At 43.9% G+C, this 26,409-nt stretch overlaps 1 long non-coding RNA gene across 1 annotated transcript; it reads left to right on the top strand.

The window, feature by feature from the left end:
* Positions 1-6,818: 6,818 nt before the first annotated feature.
* Positions 6,819-25,953, top strand: LOC134472077 (uncharacterized). The gene is made up of 4 exons (XR_010041902.1): positions 6,819-6,904; positions 21,744-21,871; positions 24,226-24,350; positions 25,649-25,953. It is a non-coding gene; the product is annotated as an uncharacterized LOC134472077 (long non-coding RNA).
* Positions 25,954-26,409: the final 456 nt, after the last annotated feature.

The following is a 26,409-nucleotide window of genomic DNA, read 5'->3' as shown; positions in this document are numbered from 1 at the left end:
CACTTTTCAATTTGAATTAATTTTTGTAGCTAATTCTAGCTACTGAATGTCTTCATTTAAAATATACATATACATGTATTTTGTTCAGTATTTTAATTAGGCCCAAAGGAATATACTTTCAAATTTGGGTACACTTCATTTGTTATATTAATGAAAAGGCACTTTAAATCAAGTTTCACGTTGATGTTTCATTATGTATGCTGCTCTCACACATCTCTAAAAGAGATTTATGTTACAGGTAGTAACCACAAATACTGTCAGCGGACATGCTGTTAATTTAAAATGGAAACTTCTGAGATGCAGCAAAAAATATGGTAGAAGCTAACTTCCCCAGGACCTGGCTGTGCTCTACCGGGGCTCCGAAAGACAGTGCAAGAGGCAGGTACCCATGTTGAGCACTGGAGCCACTGCCATTGATTCCAAGGCCTTGGTAACTAAGAAAGAAGGGAACTGGATGTTTGCTTTTGGGCTCCAAGGTTACTACGGGATGGCTTGGCTGAAGGCCTTGAGGCGGTGCCTACCATCTGCATATGCGCACAGCTGGCCACAGCCCACCCAATGCCTGCGAGCTTCCGGATGCGTCAGAGTTGGTGCTGGCTTCCCTGACCACCGTGGGGTGTTTCTGATGGCCCGGCACCATGTCAGCCCACGGATCCCTAACAATGACTGCAAGGTACATGTGCTGTATGCATCCCCCTGTGTGGAGGAGGAAATTGAGGGTCACGTGACTGAGAGTCGTGGGATAAAGATTAGAATGAGGCCCTCAGGAGCCCATTTGTCTGGAGACGACTGCCCAAGCCCTGCTGTGGTCCGGATATTGGACAAATGTAACAAGGGGTCAGCCTGGGCTCAGGAGCTAACAAGGAAGACAAGAAGAGAGGAGGACGTGACCCAGCTCCTTTCCACATTGCCCATCTTTGGCCTTCAGAAGGTCAACTCCGTTCCACAGGTGGCTGCACTAAATTTTATTTCAGTGCTCATGAGCAGTTCTGTGACTGCTGTTCTTGCTGCAGCAAACTGCAGGAGAATGATGCTTGATGATGTGAGAGGAACAGACCCTACCCCGTATCTCCTCTCTGTGCTCCTCAGAGCACTTTGGCAGAGGTTGGTAACTTGGACCGCCATGATGTCCTGCACACCAAGGTGTTGTTTTATGCATTTTTTATACATGGGAAGCCTCTCAGTCAACTCAAGTGACACACGCCAAATCACACACAGATATGTGAGAGATCACTCCCAAAGGGAATGAGTGGGAAGCCCGAGATTCCTGTGGCCCAGATCAGTATGAGTATCCTCTTGCTGATCTGCTATTGTGTTTTATAGTTTTTCTAGTGACAGGCATGGAGTGAAGCATCTTACTTCCTTTTTTTGTTTTTTTAACTTTTTATGATAGACAATAGGTTTTTTCTGGTAGGTATTTTAGAAAATATTCTGCATCTTAATTTTAAAAAGTACTTGTTATTGTTGTTGCTTGTTTTGCTCTGGAGATTAGACTCAGGATCTCTAACCTGAGCTACATCCTCAGTCCCTTTTAAAAACATTTTTTATTTTGAGACAGGATCTTGCCAAGTTTCCCAGGTGGGATTTGAATTTGCAATCTTTCTGCCTCAGAGTGCTGAGATTACATATTTTGGCATTGTGCCTGGCTGACAACTTTCAAATGTATGGGCAGAATATGTTGTGCTTGGCTGGAGGATATTCAGCACAATGTGCACAGAAATTACCTCTTTATAGAAAGTTAGCATAACTTTAACATATGACAGTTTAGCTGGATGTGGTGGTGTACACCTGTAATTCCAACACTCTGGGAGGCCGAAGAAGGAAGATCAAAAGTTTAAGCCTAACCTGGGCAATGTAACAAAATCCAGCTCCCCCACCTCCAAAAATGAGAGAGAAAGAGAGAGAGAGAGAGACAGACAGACAGACAGACAGACAGACAGAGGCTCAATGTGAAGGCCCTGGGTTCAATCCTCAGTACTGTGTGTGCATAATGTGCACACTCATGTGCATGCACACAGACAGTTTAGTTTTATAAAGAAGCACTGCACCAAATGCATGGAATTCATATTTTCTCAAACTTTTAAAATTACAAGGAATGATGAAAAATACAGTGAATGTTTGAAGTTAAAATGTATTGCAAGAGAAGATACATTGCATTAATCACTGTAAAATGCTGCCTCTTCCCCTGATTTGAACACACTTACCTCATGGGTCTTTCCACTTTCTAGACACATTCCTGGGAGTCTTCTTTATACGTTTGTGCAAAATGTGATAAAAAATATGGTGAATGCCACTGTCAAGTGCCATCCAATAGAAAGACAGATTTGTAAAAATATTACAATGTGTCCTCATCTTCCTTATTCACCAAATTTTATGTCTTGCAACTCCTGACTCTTTCCCAAAGGCAAAATGGCCATGAAAGGTAAACATTTTGAATTGATTCAGGACATCAAATCAGCCATGGTAGCTCAACAAGACACTCAAGGAAAGGACTTCCAGAACTGCTTCAGAAAGTGGCAAGAAGGGTGGGAGAGGCTTGTTTGAACTGAAGAGGAGTATTCTGAGGGGGATTAATGGCACTGTGTCTTTTACTATAATTTTTAAAATTTAAACACATTTTTCAATCACATTTCCTACAACTATTATTAATGATATACAATAGCTACAATTTCTTGAAACACCTGCTTGTAGTCAGGTCAAGTATATCATCAAGTGTGCACACATCGGCCTGCCAGACACTCCAATCACACTGGCCTGTTTGGATGCCCCAGGGTCTTCGCATGTGCTGTCCATGTCTGGAATGTCCTCCTCTGTGCTATGTGTATGGAGGTTCCTTCTTGTGCTCCAGGACACCAGGAGGCTTTCCCTAACAGCCCAGTTGGACTCCCAGGATGCTCTCACAGAGGATTGTTTTCTTCTTATAACCCCCAGAATCTTGGAATTATGTCATTTTTAATTTCCTTTTTATTTTCTTTCTTTCTCAGAGTTGTCAGACAAAATATAGAATAACCAGTTAATCTGAATTGCAGATAAAGAATAAGTGCACTATTTATATTTATGCTTTAAAAAAACAATTGTGTATCTGAAATTCAAGCATAACTGGGCATGTCGTTTACTTATTTGCTAAATGTGATGATCTTGTTCCCCATTAGCCCAAAAGCTATGTGAAGAAGGATGCTGACTGGTCCCACAGGGAATCCCTGGCGCCTGGCACAGTGGACGCTCGGTAATCACTTACTAAACACACCTGACACACATTCCCGCTGGCCTTGCTGACACTCAGTGCATTGCCCTTCCAGGTGTCACTAGCCGGCCATCGTGTCCCACTAGCCTCCACAGTTTGCCGGCACCCTGGCCGCCCTATTCTCATTGTCAAAAGACCAGAGTCCAGGGCAGGGCAGCAACTTCCAAGGAAGCTACTTTGGAGGGCTTTAAAAATAAACTGAAAACAAGACACTAGAGGGAAAACAGACCTGCGGAGATGCAGCCAGACCTCCGGGTGTGGGGGTAATTTGGGGAAGAGACAGGGAAGTGGCAGGCAGAGAGGTGACAAGTCTCAACAAAGAGGCAGCCGCATGACCTCACAGGAAGGCACATCCATTAGAGGGGCTCGTCGCCATGGAGACCAGACAAATGGGCCAGGCGGCCAGGGAGGCAGGAACAAAGCGGCTGTGGGGAGGACACTGGGGGAGCCCCCAGTGCTCAGTACAGAAGGTCGCTGAGTGGAGACAGGCCAAACATGTGACAGGTGCCTGAGGGGCAGGAGCTGGGCTGCACCTGCAAGAGATGGGAGGCATTCAGGAAGTTCCAGAAAGACACCAGGTGGACCTGACATAGACCCTCAAGAGTTGGCATCTCCCACAACGCACATCCATCCCTCAAGAATGCATCCTCTGCACCTTTTGGGGACCATAGAGACCCCCTGGCCCCTGCTGGCTGGAAATGTCCAGGTCCCCAGCCCCAGCCCCTCAGCAATAGAGGTGATCAAGCAGTGCCTGTGAGGTCATGCCTTTGCCCCTTTGCTGAGACTTGCCACCTCCCTGCCTGCTCCGCCCCATTTCACAGTGGGGGGGGGGCACTGCAGACTCAGAGCATGAACCTCCTGTGAGGCAGCAATCTGAACAGCCTGCTGTGGGGCTGGCTCACCTCTGCAAGGCTGCCCGCAGTGCTCACAGGAAGAGCTCCTTTGCTCATGGGCTCTGGAATTCCAGAACTGGATTTGAGCATCCAGAAGGGGGATTTTGTCTGCCATGACTGAGCTCCACCTCAGGACTCCTGACTTCCTGTTTCAGGGAGGTCCAGGATGACAGAGGGACAAATAGTGACAGAAGGACAAATAACCGCTTGCATGAGTGTGTGGCTTCTCACTCATGAGTGTCCCCACCTGGACCCCAACCCAGGCTGCAGCCTTAACCATATCTGTCACAACGAAATGACTATGCTCTTGTGTGAAAACACTGTGACTTTGGAGTCAGCAAGGGACGTCCAGGCCCGGGAGCCGGACCACATGTGTGCGTGGGGATGGGATGTGTGTCAGGGTTGGTGAGAGAGTTCAGTTCCTAGAGTGTATTTTCTGCTGGCCCTGGAGACTTGGAGATAGGAAATTTGAAAGAGCATTGCTGTGAAGTCTGTCCTCTGTGCTCTGAGTGCCCATTTTAAGGTTGGTATCTCCAGGCCCATTCATTCACAAAATGGGAAGTAGGAGAAAATTCTGCAGAAACGCCATTCAATTCTGGGCATCTGGCTTCTGTGTGCCAGCTTTCTAGGGCTGACCAGGCGTGAGCAGTGAAATGAGCTCACCTCCAGAACTGCTAACCAAACCTGGTGTGGCAATTTAGCAATGTACCTCAGTGCCTCAAAATAAAAACAGCTGGAAGGTATAGATCAGTAGAAAGGTCCTGGGTTCAATCCTCAGTACTGCAGAATAGAAATAAGTAAAATAAACAACCAAATAAAAATTGGTTCCCCACCTCCTGATGGTGTATCTGTTAACACTTTGAAGGACACAGTTCCAGATTCTCCATGGATGTATATGTGCGCACACGCACGTGTGTGAGTGTGAAAGGGCCTTCATTCTCCTGGGATCTACTTCTCTCCGTTAAAGACAATTCTTTCATATCCCTAAGTGTACAGCTAAGCCCATTGTATGAACATGCCATCATTTCCTCAGTCTATAAGTGGGAGAAAATTGAACCTATCATGCATTTCTGGGCCCCTACCCCAGCCCTTGCCCAGCCTGGGGGGTTCTTGGGGGAACACCGACTCTGGACCCTGGGTCGTGCTGGTTTCCACTCAGACCTGTGAGCCTGATTAGCAGCCCCACTTGATTATTCAAGTGTGAAACTCAACCAAGTTAGGAGTTCTCCCTATGCTAATGGTTGAGAAAGCTGAGTAGGCTGTAGATTAGGGGAGCTTTTATCAGAAAGCACACCAGATTCAGGCTTTTCAAAATGACCTTGCAGGAGCGAGATCAGCTGGTCCAATATTTCATTTTGCAGATACAAAGGTTGACTTCTGAAACACAAAACAAAAGAGGGTAGAGAAGAAAGAAAAAAGAAAAATCAAGTATTTTTATGACTATAACTCAAACAGGATCAATTTTATAAAACATTTATATTCCAGTAGAAAAATCAACAAAGGATACAAACAGAAAATTTCCAAAATATAGAGAGGTTAAAAAAATACCAAAAACAGTTCAAAGTTTCTGACAAAGAAATGAAAACAAATATCTATTTTTGTCCGTCTAATTTTGAGGAAGATGCTCATGGCTGGAGGGCTTAAGGAGTGGGATTTTTTTATGCTTCTATTGGGATTTTTAATGACATGAAGTTCCCAAGAGTGTAACATGGCTAAGGCTGGAGCTCAGTAGTAGACTGCTTGCCTGGCATGCATTTGTTCTGTCTGCAGTGTGGCAAAAGCAAAAAGCCATGACAAAATCATAAAACAGTGTAACTTGGGCATATATCCAAATATATTTTAAGATGGTCATACCATATGATACATGTTTTTACCCCTAGGAATTTATCTTAATGAATTAATTATATATAGTCACAAAGATTTATCTTCCAGGATGTTCACTGCAACATTTTTTATGATGGTGAAAATGTGGGAAAGACATAAATGTCCAACAAATGGCGGATTGGTGAAATAAATGGAACCCTAGGCAGTCACTATGGCTCAAATTTTAGAAAAATTAATGACGCGAAGAGGTTCATGATATAAATTTTAAAGTTTACCTATAAAATCGGTTACTTTATAAAAGTAGACAGTCCCGGACAGGAGAAGTATAGGTGGTACAGGTAGTCCTATCTTCAGGGCTTATCTTTATGCTGCTGTACTTTTCAAAATTCCTCAAATGGACATTTTCCCTCTCTCCCTCCCTCCCCTTTTCTCTTTCTTCTTTCTTCCTTCCTTTCTTCCTTCTTTTCTTCCTTTCTTCCTTCCTTGCACTAGCGGTTGAACCCAGGGCCTCAGGTATGCCAAGTACACTGCCTATCACTGAGCTCTTCCTCCAGCCCCTGGATGTATTTGGAACTTCTTAGTTTAAAACACACACACACACACACACACACACACACACACACACACACACCAAAAACAAAACAAAAGACAAAAACAAAACAGTGGGGCTGAGAGTTCAGCCTGTTGGTGGGTCTTGCGGGAAGACTGTGTTTCAGGCAAGGGGCAGCCTACAGACCACTGGGCTGTCCTTCTTCAGGTCCCACACAGGCATCACAGTGGGTTTGGGAACATTCCGTGGTCTTTGTGCCCTCTTAATCCTGCATGTCTCAAGATTCCAATGTTTCTGGAACTGTGGAGTTTGATTTTCCAGTATCCCAGAGGAACAAGGTACTGGCTCTGCTGGCTTTACACAGCCTGAAGGTAGTTTCTATTGCGGCTGCAGGTAAGCTTCATGGTCTTGTCCTGACCTCGGCTGTCAGCTTTCCATCCATAGAGCAAAGCAAGAACACACCAAGAGAGAACCAAGGAGGGGGAAGATAGCACCCGATTCAGGGTTGATTTGTCAAAACACACGAGTGGGGGAAGATGGAAAAAGAGTGACAGCAAAGGCAAAAAGGCACCAGAGAGCCCTGTGATCAAATAGGGCCAGACAGACACACCAAGACACCAAAGTCAGGTAACACCCAAGTGCTATCATTTGGATCTGGAATGTTATCTTACTATTTTTTTTAAGTCACTGGGACACAATGCCTGACACCTATAATTTAAAGGAAGAGAGCTTAATTTTTGGCTCATGGGTATAGCCCATACTTGGCTTGCTCCAAGGCCGGACAGCATGGCAGAAGAGTATGGAAGAGGAGAGCTGCTCTGAGCATGGCAATCTAGAAGCAGAGAATGAAGGGAGGAGCTGAATAGAGAGAGAAAGACGTTTCCAGACTATGCCTCCAGTGTCCTGTCTTTTATGATCAGGCCACACCTTTTTTTTTTTTTTTTTTTTTTTGTCTTTTTCATTTTTATCGGTACCAGGGATCGAACTCACGACCGCCTGCTTGCAAGGCAGGTGCTTATGCCGCTGAGCTAAATCCCCAGCCCCTGGCCACACCTTTTAATAGCAGATTTAGTTATAAATCAAATCACTTGCCAAATGCCCCAGTCTTGAGTGTGAGGCTTTGGGTGTACATCTAGATATAAACATAACATTCTGTCCCTGGTCCCCAAAAGGCACATGCATGTCTTTTTTAAGCAAAATGCACTTAATTTATCTTCAAGTTGCCGAAGTCCTAACAGTTTCAGCATTGCCATAAAGTTCAAGTCCAAAGTCTTCTCTGAGACCTATAGCAAACCCTTAGCTGTGAGGCCCCGTAAAAACAAAATAAAGTTAAATACTGCTGACATACAATGGCAGAGGGTAAACATTCTCATGCCAGAAGTGGGGAGGAGGAGATATAGAGACCAATGAGACAAAAGCAAGACTGAAATCCAGTAGGGCAAACATGAAAATTCTGCAGCTCTGGCACTTGGGGCAAGTTGTGATGAAGTATAAACTCCAAACTCCAAATGGCTTGGGTGGTCCTGCTCCTACAGCATTGCTAAAGGTTGTAAGTCTCATGGCTTCTTGTTTGGGCTGGTTTTGCTCACTCACTGACATTTTCCCTAGACTTTCCATGTTCCTGCTTCTCCAGCATTCCATTGTGCCTTCAGGTTCACTCCTCAGCTTCACACACTTCTCTCTTGGGGATATAATGTCTGGCCTTTCAGTTCTTTTGAAATCTGGGTAGAATCTTCCCTGATGTCTTGCTTTCTGCATACCTGTAAAACCAGAACCATATGCACGGTGCAAAGGTCTGCTGCTAGCTCCAGCAGTAGTCAGGCCCTTTTGCATCATGGCAGCAGGAGCCTCTGAGAACCTGGATGGCTAATCATTATGAACAGAATCTTGGGAAACTGACTTCCTAGGCAGCTCTTCTCAAGCAATGAGCCCTGGGGACCTCAAAGCAAAGTCATCAGGTTCTCAGTTATGAGCTTGGGAAGGGTCGGGCCTTGCTAATTTCTTGTTGCTGTCAAGCCATTTTGTCCTAATAACAAAGTACTTATCTTCTTTTTAATGCTAATCTTTCCAGTAATCAAGGTCTCTTTTGCTTCATCTTTTTAGGCACTTTCTGGCAAAACTGAAACCTTTTTTTTTTAAGGAGACAAGAAATTTTTACTTTAGAATTACACTTGTGTGAAAACTACAGCTCTGAATGTAACCAAAATTAACCAAGGCCACACCCCTTGTTCACCCGTTTTTCCCTCCAGGTGCCTCATCCTAAATCTCTGAGAGTCTATTTTTTTTTTTTTTTAAGAAACAAAACAAAACAGAAAAAGGCTAGAAATAATACATAATTTCAAAAAAAAATAAACAGTAAGAAATCACTAGTTGATAAATTATATATTGTCCTCTTAGAAATAGTTGTTCAAGTTACAAAAGTAAAGCACACAAAGTGGACATTCAAACAGCAAGACTGCAAACAGTTCTGTTCAACTATCCAAACAAAACCCCAGTAATATGGTTATCAGCCCTACACACTTAAACATACATGCAGTTATATCCTTTAGGAGCACCTTCTTTTCCTTTCTTGTTTACAATAGCAATTACACACTTTGGGTTTTATTACTCCTACATTTATTATTACTTTTTACACTAGAGACACAATGTGATATTTATAAATGTGATTCTTATTTATTTCACTAATGAGGATAGCCTCAAGCTGTCTCCATTTGCCTATGAAGGCCTCAAGATCATCCTTTTATAGCTGAATAATATTCCATTGTATAAAAATACCACATCTTTTTCATCCACTCTGCAGCTGAAGAGCATCTTGGCTGTTTCCAAGATTTAGCTATTACAAATTGTGTTGCTATGAACATGGGTGCACATAGGTCACTGTGATATGACCTTTTCAGTTTTTCTGGGAAAACACCCAGGAGGGAATAGCTGGATTGAATGGAACTTCCAATTCTAGTCTTCTGAGAATTATCCATACTGATTTCCATAGTGGTTGCACCAGTCTACCCTCCCACCAACAGTGGAGCAGTGGTCCTTTTTCCCTGCAGCCTCGCCAACGTTTGTTATCAGTTGATTTCTTGATGGCAGCCATTCTTTCCAGAGTGAGATGAAATCTCAATGCTGTTTTAATGTGCATTTCTTGACTGACCAGTGATGGTGAACATTTCTTCAAGCATTTATTTGCCATTTGTATATCTCCATCTGAGAACTGTGTGTTCATCTCAGATGTCCATTTTTGGAGAGGGTCTTTGAATTTGGGGGTCTTGATGTTTTCCAGTTCTTTATATGTTCTGGACGTAAGTCCTTTGTCTGAGGGGTTGCTGGCTGAAATTCTTTCCCATTCTGTGGGGTTTCTTTTCACTCTTTTCGTGATTTCTTTTGAAGTGCAGAAACTTTTCAATAATATGAGATCTCAGTTGTTGATTCTTTGAAGTATTTCCCATGCACTTTGAGTTTTGTTCATGAATTCTTTGCATATCCCTATATCTCCAAGATATCTACCTACCTTGTCTTCCAGTAGATTTAGTGTTTCTGTTTTAATATTTAGGTCTTTGATCCATTTAGACTTTAGTTTTGTGCATGGTGATAGGCATGGATCTAATTTCAGGCTTGGGCATGTGGAGAGCCAATTTTTCCAACAGCATTTATTAAAGAGGCTATCCTTCTTCCAGTGAACATGTTTAGCCCCTTAGTCAAACATCAAGTGGCTGAGTGTCTTTGTAGTTGTACTTGCATCTTCTAATTTATTCCATTGATCCTCAGGTCTATTTCCTTGCTAGTACCATGCTGATTTTATCACTGTGTCTTTATAGTATGGTTTCAAGTCAGGAATTGAGATGTCGCCTACCTTGCCTTTGTTGCCCAGAATTGCCTTTGCTATTCTAGGTTTCTTCTTTTTCCAAATGAATTTTAGGAGTGTTTTCTCTAGATCTGTGAGGTATTTCAATGGTATTTTGATTGGGATTGGATTAATTCTGTGTAAGAGTTTTGGGAGTATGGCCATTTTCACAATGTTGGTTCTTCCTAGCCAAGAGCAAGGAATATCTTTGTGTTTTCTAATATTCTCTTCAATCTCTTTTTTTATTTAGTGTAGCATAATTATCTGCATATAGGTCTTTTACATTCTTGGTTAGGTTGATTCCTAAGTATTTCATTTTTTTAAATGTTATTGTGAAAGGAGACATTTCCATAATTTCTTTCTTGGTGAGTTTTTTGTGTACAGGAATACTATTGATTTTTGAGCATTGACTTTTTATCCAGCTACACTGTTGAATTTTTTTTATTACTTCTAGTAGTCTTTTAATGGAGTTTTTGGGTCTTCTATTTAGCATATCAAGTCATCTGCAATAGTGATAATTTAACTTCTTCCTTTACTATATTTATTCCTTTTATTTCTCTCTCTCTTGTCTGATTGCCCTGGCTAGTGTTTCAAGAACCATATTGAATAGAAGTGGTGATAGTGGACATTCTTGTCTTGTTCCTGACTTTAAAGTGAAAGCCTTCAGTTTTTATCCATTTAGTATAATTTTAGCTGTTGGTTTGTCATAGATGGCCTTTATAAGATTGAGGTAGACACTGTGTATTCCAAGTTTCTGAAGGGTTTTTTATCATGAACATGTGTTGGACTTTATCAAAAGCTTTTTCTGCATCTATTGAGATGACCATGTGGTTTTTGTTTTTGGCTCTGTTGATGTGGTGTATTACATTTATTGATTTGTGTATGTTAAATCATCCTTGCATTCCTGGAATGAATCCCACCTGGTCATGATGTATAATCTTCTTGATGATTTGCCACATTCTATTTGCCAGCATTTTATTAAGAATCTTTGCATCAATGTTCATTAGTGATATTGGCCTATAGTTCTCTTTTTTGGTTGGGTCTTTCTCTGGTTTTGGTGTGAGAGTAATACCTCTAGGAAATGATTTAGGGAGGATTGCTTCCTTTTCAATTTCATCGAAGAGTTTAAGGAGTATTGGCATCAAATCTTCTCTAAATTTCTTGTAGAATTTCTTGTAAATTTCTAGTAGTATGAATTCATCAGGACCTGGGCTTTTCTTTGTTGGTAAGTTTTTAATTATGTTTTCAATTTCAATAAGTGATATTGGGTTATTCAAAATAGTTATATCTTCTTGATTGGGATTTGTAGTTCATATGTTTCTAGAAATCTGTCTATTTCCTCTGGTTTTCCACTCTACGTGGGTTAGAGATCTTCAAAGTAGGTATTCATGATCTTTTGAATTTCCATGGGATCTGTAGTAATTTCCCCCTTTTCAGTCCTTATTGTGTGAATTTGATTTTTTTCTTTCTTTTTCTCTATAAGCTTAGCTAGAGGTTTGTCAATTTTGTTTGACAAAAAACAGCTCAAAAACAGCTTTTTGATTCATGAAGGCTTTGTATTTTTTTTTTTTTAGTTTCAATTGCATTAATTTCTGCTCTAATCTACAATTTCCTCTCTTCAATGAGCTTTGGGTTTAACTTGCTCTTCTTTTTCTAGAAGCTTGAGATGAAGCATTAGGTTGTTTATTTGTGCTTGTTCTATTTTCTTGATGTGACAATTTATTGCTATTTATTTCCCTCTCAAGAGTGCTTTCATTGCATCCCACAGATTATAGTATGCTGTTTCCACATCTTATTGAATTGTAGGTATTGCTTTATTTCTTCTTTAATTTCATCTGAAGCCCAGTGGTTGTTCAAAAGGCTATTATTTAATTTCCATGTATTTATGCAGGTTTTGCAATTTCTTTTGCCATTAATTTCCAATTTCAGTGCACTATGATCAGATATTATGCATGGGATAATTTCAATACCATTGCAGTTACTTAAGAATGTTTTATGGGCTAATATATGGTCCATTTTGGAGAATGTCCCATGTGCAGCTGAAAAGAATGTGTATTCTGATGTGGTTGGGTGGAACACTCTGTAAACATCTACTGAGTCCAGTTGCTCACAGTATGATTCAGTTCTATTATTTCTTTGCTGACTTTTTGTTTAGTTGGTCTATCTCTTTGTGACAATGGGCTGTTAAGGTCCCCTGTTATAACTGTGCTCTTGTGTATTTGGTTTTTCATGTCCATTAGTATCTGTCTTATATTTGGGTGCTCCTGTATTTGGTGCATATATATTTATAATTGTTCTTCCTCTTTAATTTTTCCACTAATGAGTATGTAGTGACCTTCTTTATCTCTTTTAATCATTTTAGGTTTGAAGTTCACATTGTCTGCAATAGAATAGTTACCCCTGCTTTTTTCTGGGTTCCTGTTACATGGAATACTTTTATCCATCCTTTGACTTTTAATCTATGAGTTTCATTTTGGGTCAGATGTGTTTCTTGTATACAACATACTGTGGGATCATATTTCTTGATCCATTCTGTCATCCTATTTCTTTTGATAGGTGAATTGAGGCCATTTACATTTATGGATATCACTGAGATATACTGGCATGACTTTACCATGTTATGTTCCAGTTGTTTGCTTTCTGTTTTCCACCTTGTTTAATTGCTTGTCCTACCTGGCTGTTTCTTTCTGTTGTTCTGGGGATTGTGGTCATTTTTATCTCTATCTAGTATGTCTTTCAATACTCTTTCTAGGGTTGGTTTGGTGGACATGGATTTCTTCAGTTTTTCTTTGTCATGGAAGTATCTTGTTTCTCCATTAAATTTAAATGAAAGTGTTTCTGGGTATATCAGTCTGGGTTGAAAGTTGTTTTCCTTCAGGACTTGCAATACCTCACTTCAAGCTCATCTTGACTTGAGGGTTTGTGCTGAAAAGTCTGCTGTGATTCTAATGGGCTTTCCTTGATAAGTGACTTGTGTCTTTTATCTAACAGCAGTTAGTATTCTGTTTTTATGCTGTATGTCTGAGATCTTAATTATTATATGTCTGGGTATAGATTTATGTTGGTTGTGACTTTGGCATTCTATATGCCTCACTTATCTGCATACTAGATTTTTTCCCTGTGTTGGGAAATTTTCTGCTATTACTTCTGTGAATATTTTAGTTATGTCATTTGCATTGAGTTCTGCATCTTCACTGACGCCTATTAATCTTACATTGTTTCTCTTGGCATCATCTTGAAGCTGCTGGACTATCATTTCATGCTGCTTTGTTATTTTTTAAAAGTTCTATCTTTTCATGATCACTAATTGCAATTCTGTCCTTAAGGTCCAAAATCCCATCTTCAGCTTCATTTGAATGGTTTTGCCAGCTTTCAGTAGAATTTTTTGTTTCTTGGATGTCTCTTTGTTTCATGAATTCTGCTTGTTTTCTATATTGTTCATTCAAGGTTTCAATCAGTTTCCCATGCTCCTTACCTTTTCTCTATTTCTTTAGTTGTGCTCAGCAAATCCTTTACTAAGGTTGTTATTTCTATCTTTACATGGGAGAGTACTTCTAATTTGATTTCCTCTATAGCCTCTTGGAGTTGTTTTTTTATTTCACTTGCTATCTTTCCAGAGATTTCTGGTGTGTTACTTTTAAAGTCCTCTATTTCAATGTCTCCTGTACTTGCTCCTGGTAGACTAGATGTTTGAGATTGCATTTTGCTTTTTCATTTTGGCCATTTTCCTCTTTCGAGTTAATAGTTGGTCCTTCAATCCCACTATTGTCAACTCTTGGTAGTGTGTGTCTTGGGGTCCTAATGTAAGATTGACATTTGTCCAATTGATGGGTCCCACAATGAATAGGTGAGCCAGTCACCTGGCTTCTCACTACCTGTTGGGTGAGTCCTATATTCTTCCTGGGCTGAGAAGTCTAGTAGTATTGATGTAGGTCAACTTTTAGTTCCTGCTGTTACTGTATCTTCAGGTTATTCCAGGTCACCAAATCTCCCTGTCAATAGTGTTTGTGTCAGCTGAGGCCCTACTATATCCCCTATTGTGTGCCTGTGTGTCTCATGAGCCCTTTTGATTTTCTCCAAGTTGAGGGAGTCCTTTTTGGCACACTCCTCACTCTGCCTGATGTTTTCTGTGTCACCCACACTCTTTTTTTTTTTCTTTGTCACCCACACTCTTGTCAGACTCACCAACTAACTCACCAAGTTAGTTGAAGGGATCTTTACTACTGGCCCTATTTACCCAATGTACATCTCTATTTTAGGGGCATACTCACCACACTGACTGGAGCCTGCTGAGATCTTCTGTTTGGGTGAGACACTTACTGAATCCCCCTTCAAGCTAGTAGAGTTAATCTGCTGTAGTCCAAGGTTCTGAGAGAAAGGGTGGGAGCTGAAGATCAACAGAAGTATTAGATGCAGGAGGTAGGGAGTGTCCCTGAAGGGCCAACAGACGTCCTGGGTCTGGGTGTCCACTGGGCATGGGCCAAGGTCCCAGGGCAGCATGGCATTCCTCAGTGCTGACTGGAGTCCTGCAGGAAGTGGGCAGCTGTGTGGGCCAAGGTCTGAGGGCAGCATGTGTTCTAGAAGGCTGGCAGGAGTCATTCAGGAAGCTCGAAGTGGCACAGGCCAAGGTCCCAGAGTGGCATGGCGTTCCTCAGTGCTGGCTGGAATTGTGCAGGAAGTGGTGGCTATGTGGACCATGTTTTGAGGGCAGCACACATTCCCCAGGGCCAGCGGGAGTCGAGCCTATTTGAGCAATGTTTCAAAGCTTTCTCAGTGCACTGGGAATCACCTGACCCACTTTTGGCTTCTGGGGCAGACTGCTCGCGACTTCTTGCCACTTGGAGCTCGCTGGGTGTGGGCTAGTTGGGTCCACAGGGACTCCTTGTGTCCTTTGGTGATTTCAGATGCAGGGCATGGTCTTACTGCCTGGGAGTGAAGTTCTAAGGTTTTCACATGCACTAGAATTCAACCCGTGCGCTGTCAAGGTCTGGGACTGGATTCTGGGCCCTGCTTGCTGCTTGGAGTTCACTGGGCACGGCCCTGTTAGGCCTGCAGGTACCTCCTGTGCATCTTAGGTGATTTCAGACTGGGGCTTGGTCTTACCACCTGGGAAAGAAGTTCCCAGGATTCCCTGTGCACTGGTATTCAACCATGCACTCGGTCAGACCTGGGACTGGATGCTGAAAACTTTTAAAGTGAGCTTTTTGTTCTTGCTTTTAAATATAAATCTGGCTTAAAGCCCACAACAGTGTCCATGCAAGAGCCCAACACTGGGATGCTTTGAAATTTCCTCCACCAGATTAAACTATTTCCATTAATCTTAGTGTTTACAAAGTCTTAGGACACAGGCAAAATGTAGACAAATTTTCTTCCAGAGAGTAACGCACATGGCCTGGAGTCCAACTGCCAATGAATTCCTCTTCTCCAACTGAAACCTTGCAATACTATTTTTTACCAGTTGCCTTTTAAAGTCAGATTTCTGAACTTTGATCAGAATCTCACATAAGCACAGTTTGTGACATCATAAGGATTTTCTAGTAGGCATCTCCAAACCTTTCCTTAGTCAAGTAGTGGTCATAGCAATGATGCCACTTCTTTGGCACTCAAATTTTGGTACTCAGGTACTTCTGCGGGGGGGGGGGGTGGCGGGTAGTAACTGAAACACGAACTCAGGCTTCACATTTTTCAGGCTGGCACTGTGCCACTGAGGTTCGTCCCCAGCCTCTGATACTGGTACTTTTTTGTTACTGGGAAACAATACTCAGGACTCACAATTTAAAGGATTAGAGGTTTATTTTGACCCACACTTACTACCCATAGTTGACCAGCTACAAGGCAGGATGGCATAGCAGATGGGCATGGAGGGAGGAGTACTGCTCTTAGTATGATAGCCAAGAAGTAGAGAGTGAAGGGAGGAACTGTGAAAACAGATATACCCTTCCAGGCCATGCTCCAAATGACTCCTCTCTCCCGAACAGGCCTCAGCTTCTAACATTTAGCTATAACTCATCAGTGGAATAATCAACAAATAAGTATAGTGACTGGCCCCATAATCCACTCATTTTCCAAACCTCCACCCCTGAGTGCATGGGAGGCTATCTAGATATGAACCACAGCAAATGTTGCCCAAAAGCTCATGTGTTGGAGGCTTGGTTCCCAGGCTATGGCACTGTTGGGGAGTGGCGGAAACTTTAAAAGATGGGGTCAAAGAGAAAAAGTTAGGTCATAACCATAGGGTTAACCATAGGGCATCTTGAGACCTCATCCCTTCTTCTCTCTCATTTCCAACTGGCTATGAGGTAAGCCACTTTCTTTGACAGGTGCTCCTGTTGTGAGGTTCTGTTTCACTACATACAGGAAGCAACGGGGCCATTGGATTCTGGACAGAAACCTGTAAAACTGTAAGCCAAGATAAACCTCTCCTTCTTTTAAGTTTATTATCTCAGGTATTTTGTTACAGTAAGAGGAAGCCGACTAAACATTAGGCAACCAGGAAAACTGGCTACCACTCTCCCAGTTGGGTCACAGTAACTGGGAAAGTCCTGCTAGTCAGTGGACACAATACTCTTTTATCTGGCACTACAGCAAAGAAAGGATACAGTCAAGGTGAGACACAGGCAGTGGTCTGATCCTTGGTCAGGGCTAGCATTCCCTCTTTATTCTCTTGGATTTCATCTCTAAGAAATATATAATTCTCTCACTCTGAGAATAGAAAATAAAATTCAGGGATGAAGTTGTGGCCATGGTTGGTGAGTCTGATAATATATCATGAAATCCCAGTTCTCCATACGCTTAAATTTTTTCCTAGCCTGCTGTGGTGGTATAATCTTAGACTGAGGATGTAGCTTAGTGTAAAGCTTCAATCCTCAGACCACCAATCCCCAAAATGTATGTTTCCAAAGGAAAATGCATGGGAATCACTCAGCTGGGACAAAATTCTGACACTTCGCCACATTAAGTGGGTACCTATTCCAGGCCAGGCTACCTTCCAGCTCTGAAGAACCCACAGTGAACAAACAGACTCAAGTCTTGCACCCATGGAGCTTTAGAGAAGGTTAATGATATCAATGCCAGGACTGGGTGCGATGGTACAGATAGGGACAAGTGTTATCAGAGACAGAAAGTCTACAGAGCGATGCTGGCAGGCTCTGCCAGGCTCAGGCCCATGAGTGGTGAAGGTCTCAGAGCTGCCAGGTATCAGGCAGAGAGAGTAACCCTGGCTGTCCCCGGGAGGGAGCCACAGCTTAATTGGCTTCTGTCCATTTCTAGTGGTGTCCATTTGAAGCCATCTAATGGTTCCATTCCTAAGAAATTTCCAGCAGAGGGACCTTGATTGCCCTCTGGAAGACTAATTAGTGAGAGAATTGGCTGGTCTGCAGGGCCTGTGGGACAGGGAAGCCATCAGCTGGTACAAATAGTGGAGACAGCATGGGGCTGCTTTCTAATGGCTTTTTGAAGGTTGCTCTGCGTTTGATTGGCAAATGCCATATGTTCCTAGTGCTCAGGCACTAGGGCTCTTTCTTCCTCCCCTGTAAATGGCTCTTCTTTGCTTTGATTTCATCATTCCCTGCTCTTTAAAAGAGGAAACCCTGAGTCCTGACACCTCTTTTCACACAAGGTCGAGTGCTCTGAGGTTGCTGCTTCTAGGCTCTAATGATTTCTGCCTAGTTCTCCACTTGTTCCACTGCAAGGGCCACCAAGCAACCTGCTGGATCTCTCTACTCACTACTTACTCTCTCCCTGGTGGCTGTCCTGGTGCCAGGGACACTCTGAACCCAGAGATGGAAGGCCCCCAAACTGCTCTAATTGAGGCTCCAGAGGCCCAGAGAGCTCACAGGACCCAGGTACTAGGGGGCGTGTCTCCTTGGCCTTCAAGTGCCATGCAGAGCACAAGGACCCTGCTGGATTTGGGCTTTGCCTAGCAGCAGCCAGCCTTCCAGGAAGCCTGGCTTCGAAGGGCTTCTTCAGGCCTGACCCAAGTCCTTGCCTTGGAAGTCGTGGCCTTTCCTTCTTTGTCCCACTCGGCTGAAGCAGCACAGGACTCAGCTGTGGTCTCAGCATTCCCTCCATGATGCACAGCCATCATTAACTCGTGCCCTCCTCCCTCCTGCTCTTTGGCCCCAGCTGGCCTGCTCTTCTCCAGATAATTCCGGAAACTTCTAATTGCTTTTATCAATCTTTTCTCTGAAAGGTGCATTGAAGCTACATAGATCATATTTCCTCATTTGCTTCTTCTGGCTGGAAATGTTTGACCGTGAGGACAAAGTTGTTCCTGAAGGGTAATTTGAGGTGCAAGAGAAATTAGAAGTTGGTTTCACTGAACACTAGTGACAACCCCATTATTATCCTTAATGACTACCTGAGTGTTTCCTTTCATTTTGTCAAAAATAACATCCTCACCCCTACACAGCACTATGGCACCTGTGTTCTGCAGCTACCTTCTCGATAGAGTCTTCACTCAATGTCATCCTTGCAGTTTTGTGATTCTTTTTGGTCTTGTCTTGTCCCCTAATCAAGGGTTCTCCATTTTCTGTTGCCTGTTCACTGTGAATCTTACTTGAGAGCTCTGATGCTCCATCCAGGAGCATGCAGGGCCACCACACTCCTAGGACAAAAGCTGACATGCTCTGCAGTTCCTAGGAAGGTGTCAGTTTTGCCTGAATCTCAACAGCCCTGGGATCTGCCCTGCCCAGCAGGTTCGAAGCGCCATCGCCAAACACTATGATCCCTGTGGACAGTGAGTGCCTAGGAACTTGGGGTATGGGGTGGGTAGGGAGTGACACAGTGAGGCACACAGTATTCACTGGCAACCAGTGACCAAAGAGGGGGTCACATTCCTGGCTGCCACCTCTCTTGGTCCCAGCCTATTTTCTGAGCTGTTTTCTTTCTGTTGGTTTGGAGTCTCCTGATACCTTCTGATTCCATCCCCTTCCTTCTTATATGAATGCACAGGGTTTCTGTGGCTGTAAGGCTGCCTCGCATTCCTGGTTGGTGGGGTGCCTGTGGTACTCTGGGAGGCTGGGTTCAGAAGTCAGCAGGTGCACCTGCTACCCTCCATCTGCTCTACCCACTCTGGGAAATTGACTGTTGTAAGTCTCCTGTAGTGGGTACTGTTAACATTTCTTGTTTGTCTGTTTTTTTTGAAGACCCCACAGTCACAGAATGCCAGTGGGATTCCTCTTGCACACTCCACAAAGGTGGCATCTCTCTGTGAGTGTGACTCATGGTCACCCCAGATACTCTCCTGCCTCACCATTACCCTCCATGGGGTCCACCTGGATTCCCTGGAGTGCCTCTCTACCCTCACTCCACCGTGTCCCATAGTCCCAGCCCTGCACTGAGCCACAACTCTTGGGTTACTGGGCCTGGAGAACACTGCTCGATCAATAGATAGACTCTGTTCACTTTGAGGACCTGGCAGGATATGGTATTTGCTCTGGGGCAGAAAGGGTAGCCACGGTTTACAAAGGGCCGTACAATGCCACTGAAGGAAAGAATTGCTGCTTTTTTCTCTTTAGTAGTAAAATCAGTATGTGAGCAAGTCTAATGAGAAAACATCCTACAACTGTGATCTGGTATTTTCCTAATCCTTTAACTAGTCTTTATGGAGACAACTTCCTTAGAGGACTTCGGGGTTCCACCAGCTGCATTTTTGCTTTCTGGGGTGCAGGCAAGCATGGCCATTTCTCAATAGAGCATGGTGGGGTGCAGTCCGAATGGCTCCCAGATGCGGCCAGGGGCCTGGCTATGTTACACAGACCTGGCATCTAATTCTCCAGCCTTCTCTACTAAGGAAGCAGCAAGAAGTGCGGGATCCTGGAGCAGACAAGTAGGGCAGTAGAAAGCTGCCCATTGCCAGTGTGGACTCCAGGGAAAGCCATGGCAGGCCCTATACTTAGTTCTGTGAGGAGCATCACAGAATAGGGTGCAATGGCTTAAGCGAGGGCTTGAAGCTGTAGGCAGGAAAATATATCACACTAGGCAGGAATGCTGTCGGAGAGCCTGGGTGAGATGAAGACAAGGAAAAGGAACTACATTTCCATCATGACTCAAACCATACCTCAAAGCCAGCCAAAGAGCAGAGTCATGTGTAATTGTAGTGACAAATGGGCAGAAAAGGAAAAAAATCAGCTACCTGGCTTGGCTTTGTTTCCAGAGCTAGGAGCCTGCAAGATCAGCAAATAAACTGGTGGCTCAACCTGAGCCCCAACGCACTGCCTTGGGGGAGGGGTCCCTGAAAGGTTTGGGGACCTATAGAAAGCCCTGCTGGACCTTATCACGATCCAGGAAAATCCACATTTCTAAACCTATGGAAAAGTTATTGGAATTTTAATAAGTTAATTCCAACCTACCACTTCCAGGCATATTTGTAGTTGTGGGGTATCAAGGGAGTCCTAGGTTCAGCTAGAATGATGACTAACCAGTACAATGGCTTCTACCCAGGATTGATACCTGATTTTATTGATTCATGAAGAGGGGCATGGCTTGGGGATCAGTGACTGTGAAAGTGGTGAGAAGTACTTAGCACAGTGAGCTGGGCTAGGTAGGAGGTCTGATAACACTGTGTAGAGAGAGAGAGAGAGAGCTATACAGAAAAAGTAATTTACCTACCACAGATTGGGGCAGTAGTTTGAGGTCAGTGCTTCAGGTCTGAGGTGAATCCATAGCCGCTTTTCTTGAGGCTCATTCTCAGTCAGCAACATGGCTTCACTCAGCACAACACACACATTACTTGGGAGCTGTAGGCAGGGCTCACAAAGACTGCATCTCAGCACCTCTGCTAAACCCATGTGCATTGCTTAAAGCCAGTTGAGGGGATAAGGAAATGTCCTAGCCCAGCTCTGTACATATCAATACACAGAGGAAGGGTCAAAGGGTCTTCTTTTAAGAGAGCGTCCAGGTGGTCTCCACAGGGACCCTGATACTGCAAGTGAGATAAGAGGCTTCCCAATGGGAAGGATTTAAATTTCCTTTTAGGAATGAGCAGCTACCATTTAAAGTTGCCAGTAGATTGTTCTAGAAATAGAGATAGTGCATGAGCTTGGAGTGGAGCCCTTTCCTGGGAAGGACACACAAGTGGCCCCTCTTTCTTGTGCAGGAGTAAACAGACAGGTGTCTTTGGTTCTGAGGTGTGGTGTCCAACTGTCCCAGTCTGCCTGGGACTCAAAAGGTCGCAGTGATGTGGGATTTTAAGTACTGATACTGGGGAATTCCCTGGTAAGCTGGGGTTACTTGACGACCCTGTCTGAAGGTCAATCTATTTGAACTCTTTTCTCTGCTTGACAAAGTTACAACTTCAAACACCAGGGAGCCAGGAGCAAGAGCCACTGAGCAGAATGACCAAAGGCCTCTGAGGAGGGACGAACACCCTGATGGCTCCTTTTATTCTTTCAGCTCCTCTTAGGGGCTGAGGTCACTTGTGAAGAAAGACCTTGGAGACCTCCTGAGACCCGCATGTATGGCAGGGAGAGCAAGGACAGATGCCCTCAGCCACAAGGCCAGGCCCCTGTGTGTGTGAAACGGTAAGCATGCATGTGAATGTGCGTGTGTGATGGTGAGACACACTGTAAGTATGAGTGTGTATGCTGCAGCTGGAGGGTGGAGAAGTAGATGAGGGCAGGGAACCAGGCCGTGGCACACACGCTCACAGGGTGGTGACAGGGGAGGCCTCACGCTTAAGCGGGAATGCTGTCCTTAGTGGGAGTGATCTGAGGGCAGCCAGAATGCCTCGCCTGAGTCAGCTGCTACACACTAACAGAGAGAGGCCTGGGAAGGGAGAGGTTTCCATTAGATGTAAATGCTGACACTCTTCGTTTAACCACTGAATTCTGTTCCTGTGGCTGGTCGATAACTGAATTGGCTGCTGAATGAACTGTATGTAGTATGTACATTACAATAGAACAAAGGAATGCTCAAAGGAAACTCCAACTTGATGACTCTGCTTTTTCTTGCATACTTCATACGCACAGTGCTGGAAGATATAACAGAACATAAAACTACAGTATGGTACTATGCAATCAACAAAAATTATAGTACTGTAAAAACAAGGTATTCTGTACCAAAAAAAGACATGGAGGCTGTATAAGCAAGATGTACAGAACTATGTATTCAGAAAAAGTTGCTGAAGGGGCTGGGGATTTAGCTCAGCGGCATAAGTGCCTGCCTTACAATCGCGAGGTCGTGAGTTCGATCCCTGGTACCGATAAAAAGAAAAAGAAAAAGCTGCGGATAACTCTGGCACTCACAAGGTTGAGGCAGGAGAATCAAGTGAGTTTGAGACTAGCCTTGGCTATATAAGCGAAGTTCAAGACCAGCCTGCACTACATAGCGAGATATTATCTCAGAAAAACAAAAAACAAAAACAAACCAGGGCTCATCTAGTGCACCTGGATTGTAAGTCCTAATAGCTGTTTAACAGGCAGGCTATTACATGTGAAATATCTGTGTTTAAAAGCATAGTGTACACACGGTACCGGTGCCAGTCTCCTGGTTTCAATAGTGTGCTGTTGTTCACTGTGACTCAAACTTTAGGACAACAGGCAAAAGGTACATGGGCCTCTGGGGTATTTGTGCAACTTACCTCTTATAGATCTGTAACTATTTTATGCTAATTTTTTTTTTTTTTTGTCTTTTTCATTTTTATCGGTACCAGGGATCGAACTTACGCCTGCCTGCTTGCAAGGCAGGCGCTTATGCCGCTGAGCTAAATCCCCATCCCCTATCTGTAACTATTTTAAAAGAAAATGTTTTTTAAAACCTATTGGATAAATCTTTGGGGCTGAGGATTTAGCTCAGCGGCATAAGCACCTGCTTTGCAAGCAGGCGGTTGTGCGTTCGATCCCCAGTACCGATTTAAAAAAACAAACAAACAAACAAACAAAAACACCTATTGGATAAATCTTTTCACAATAAGAACCTGGCCACATTCTAGGTCAGGATAGAAAATGCCAACAAATTAAAAAAAAAAAAAAAGAGTTGGATTATGACTTCCATCACAGCTGGGAGAGTGGAGCTGCCCTTCCTGTCCAAGAGCTGACCAGGGGCTGCATGAGACCCACAGAAGGGGACCTAGGCTGTTCTACTCCCTGCCCAGTGCCGGCATCCTTGTCAGTCTGGATTTGAGAGGATAACATGATTAATTCCACAGGCCTCAAAGGAGGAGGCTACCCAGTTAGGGGAGGGTTTTACAAGCTGTGGTCTACATAGTTGCCAGTGCTGACACAGTGAGAGCCAGCACCTGCAACAAGCACCCGCATTCCCATGCGGCTGCCCCACCCCCAACATCCCAAAGCTCCTCCTCCTCCCCTCCCGCTCACAACCCACACACGCCCTCTCATCCCAAGCCTCTCCACACCCTGCTCAGCACCTTTTTGAAGCCTGCTGTGTATCCTTGGGGAAAAGCGCCAGCTGAGCAGAAGGCAGGCCAGGGCTGAAGTCAGGGGCCGGGATGACTTTGTGTGTGGCCTCCAGAGCTCCCTAAGTGCGGAGGAGGAGGCTTCGCTGCTCTGCTGTTTGTACATCGAGCTCACGGCTCACAGGACTGCTACTAAAACAAAATTAAAATACAGGAAATGTGGTTTGTCTTTATCCTATTGTATGAGATGGAAATATTTTAATATAATCTCCAATAAAATCCATCTCAAATCCAATGTATTAGGGAGAAAAATAGTTGGATATATAAAAATAATCAGAAACCTTACAATAAGGGGCTTATGTCAGGAATTATGGCAAATATTTTCTATGAAGTTGATTTTCTCCAAGAAACAGGAAAAATATTTATATAGGAGAAATTTATATATTTATATAGGAGAAACTTGAGATTTTTAAAAAACTTGTTTTTAGAAGTAAAACATTAATTACTCATTGCTTTTTATAGTTCAATAAAAGCAGTAAAGAGCACAATGGATATAATAAAAAGCTAAACTAACTACTCAAGAAATCCTCGGAATACTTGAAGAAAACCTAAGTGAAATTGTGAATAACAAGGAAGATAGGAAAGAGGTGAGAACATATAGTATCTGCTTGGGGGATCTGGTGAATAGGGGTTCCAAAGGGAAATAGTGGAAGAGAGAAGTAATGATCAAAGAAACAAAAGGAAAATGACCAAACATAGAAAGTACAGTGCCGTAAAACTAAGCACCAATAACAAAGAATGGGTGAAAAGTAAATCCACTTCCAAACCAAAATAATTTCTGGGTCTAAGAGAAAAGAAGCTGCATCCCAGGGTCTTGATACACCAGCATGGCCGAAGGTGTTTCCGGGAGAAGGAACTGCACATCTGAATATGTTGTAAAGAATTAGCAGAAATAAATGTTCCTGTGAAGAAAGAGGAAAATGGACAAAATTAACCCTAGAGAAAGTGAAGGAAAGATAAACTCAGATACTTGTGCTAGCAGCCAGCAGAATGAGTTATCCTGAGGGCTGGTTTTCTGGAGGGGACAGGCCACGGCAAGGCAGGCAGAGAGAGTGTAAACTGTGGATGTGACATCTGTGGAAGAGGAGAAAGCGCTGCACAGGGAGGCGCTAGTGCGCAGGGTGGCTAGGGAGGCTCAGAAGGACACACCACTCAGGGTGGGCTCCTATTTCTTGGGGACACACAGCATCTCCTTCTTTGGGCATGAGTAGTAGCTTCAGAAAAGCAAAAGTTCGTTTTATCCATCTCTCTGTGAACTGGTGAGGTAAACTCCAGACTGCAAGGCCTCAGCAGAGAACTATGGTGGATAACGGCCATGGTGCCCTCTCTGGGCTGGGGTTCAAGCGGATGTCAAGCTACATACCGCACCTGCCTCTGCCTATCTGTGAATTGTGCGCATTTCATGAGCTCTCCACTCCAGGGAGCCTGTACAGGATAGTGAGGGGCATCATAAACCTGCATGCTACCTTGGAATGTTCTGGTAGCTTGAAAAAGCTGGTATTGAGGCACTGGTGGCCTGCAGAGGAGACTTCAAGAGAGAGAGTCAGCCAAACAAGAGGCTGTAGTCAAGGACATATGCAGGTTTATGCTGTTTTGGGCCACCTGGGGATTCTAGCCTCAGTTAAGAGCCCAAGTATATGGGGAATGGTCATCTGCCAGCCTTATTTGACATAGGCTGGGTCCGAATCCCTGGGGCCCAAGGTTCTGGGCAGATTAGGATAAATGCTAATGCGGATGCTCCAATTCCTAGATTTATCTCACCAAGACAAACTAGACAAATCCTGCTTCCATCGCCAGGCATGGACACTGAAGTCCAATGCTCTTATACTAGCTGGCGTTCTTTGAGACGCTCAGCTTCAGCCTCAACCCACAGTCTGTTCTCCAGGTTTCAGGACTTATGGCAGCTGATGACACAGCCTGCAGTACAGGAAACACTGCCAGGAAACAACTTCCAAGGTTAGGAGGTAACACCACGGAGAGTGCTCAATGTGATCTTCCTGATTTGACAACTTCTGAAGAGCACAGCAGAACTGCATTTTCATGCTTGAGGAGATTTCTGGTGACATGGGACTCCCTGGAACTGCTAATAAGGATGTGCATTAGGAGCCCCAGGTCAGACAATGGACCTTGAGATGGTTTTTCTGAGGCACAGCTGGAGGAAAGTCCCCTGTCCAGTATTGAAAGTGGTAAGAGAGAGTCCTCTCTCTTTTCCTCTTGATTCTTACAGAATCAAGTCACTAGTCATTTGCTGGAGCCCTGCGCTCCCCCTGCTGAGGGCCACCTTGTCCTTGATGCCAGGGGGCCTTTTGCCTCCTGCCCCATCTCCCCTCCTCTTTCTCCTTCTTCACCCTCTCCCTTGACTGTCCTCAGTCTGAATTGGATCCCACCCCTCAGATCTTTTGCATGCAGGATGCTGTTCCCTTGGGGTATCCTGCTAACTACATAGGTGACACCAGATCTCCTCTTGGGTCAGCTCTGCGGCACTGAATCTGACCCTTGTATCAGGCACTCACTGCCCGGCTCCCTAGCGAACTCCGTGGCACCAGACTCACACCACCACTGCACCTGCTTCCTGTGGTGGCATGCCGTACTCTCTTGGCGGCCCTCTTCTTCCTTCTAGCATCGTGGGTTTTCTTGGACAACTAG

This window comes from Cavia porcellus, unplaced genomic scaffold (assembly GCF_034190915.1).
Source record: "Cavia porcellus strain 051 isolate PalLab524CR breed Dunkin Hartley unplaced genomic scaffold, mCavPor4.1 scaffold_22, whole genome shotgun sequence".
Taxonomy (NCBI): domain Eukaryota; kingdom Metazoa; phylum Chordata; class Mammalia; order Rodentia; family Caviidae; genus Cavia; species Cavia porcellus.
Note: the sequence above shows the minus strand (reverse complement) of the source record. Positions and strands in the feature narration are given on the sequence as shown.